General features: G+C 58.3%; 1 protein-coding gene across 1 annotated transcript in view; it reads right to left on the bottom strand.

Moving 5' to 3' along the window:
* The window catches only part of TMEM132D (transmembrane protein 132D), a 360,724-nt gene that overhangs the window by 233,402 nt on the left and 126,765 nt on the right, over positions 1 to 557 (bottom strand). The window lies entirely within an intron of this gene.

The following is a 557-nucleotide window of genomic DNA, read 5'->3' as shown; positions in this document are numbered from 1 at the left end:
CGCAATGGTTCCGTTCCGCGTGCCAACGAAGCACCTCACTCTTCAAGCCGGCTCGATTCGTCTCTGTTCTTACCTGCAAACAAAACACCTGAACTGGGGGGCGGGACGGCTATGTGATTGCCTGAAATAGTTCAAAACGAATTTCCTGTTCCCGCTGACAACAGGAGCTCACGCTCTCTTCCTGCTTGAGACGGGCAGAGTGAGTTAAAATAATCAGCCACTGCTTCTCCAGAAAGCTTGTTTTATTGTTGTTGTTGTTCGGTTTGGTTCTTTTGACCCCAGAATCAGGCGACAATGACTACTCCTTCGGAGCGCGGAGAATGAGCCTGGCGAGGCCCCGGGCAGGGACTGTGACGCGTCCTCGCCCCACCCGCTGAGGCTCGGGCAGCACTGGCACTCCACCTTTGGGAGGAAGGAGGCGGGCAGACGGTGCCAACGGCTGCAGAGGCCTTGCAGGAGCTGCAGACTCGGGGCTCAGTCACGCTCACCTCCTGGTGACAGAGCCCGGCCCCGACACCAGAGCCAGGCCTCGGCTCCTGCAGTCCTTGGCCGTTTGT

The sequence above is a fragment of the Pteropus medius genome, unplaced genomic scaffold, assembly GCF_902729225.1.
Source record: "Pteropus medius unplaced genomic scaffold, Ma_sr-lr_union100, whole genome shotgun sequence".
NCBI classification, from domain to species: Eukaryota; Metazoa; Chordata; class Mammalia; order Chiroptera; family Pteropodidae; genus Pteropus; species Pteropus medius.
This window is presented reverse-complemented; position numbering and strand designations above follow the sequence as displayed.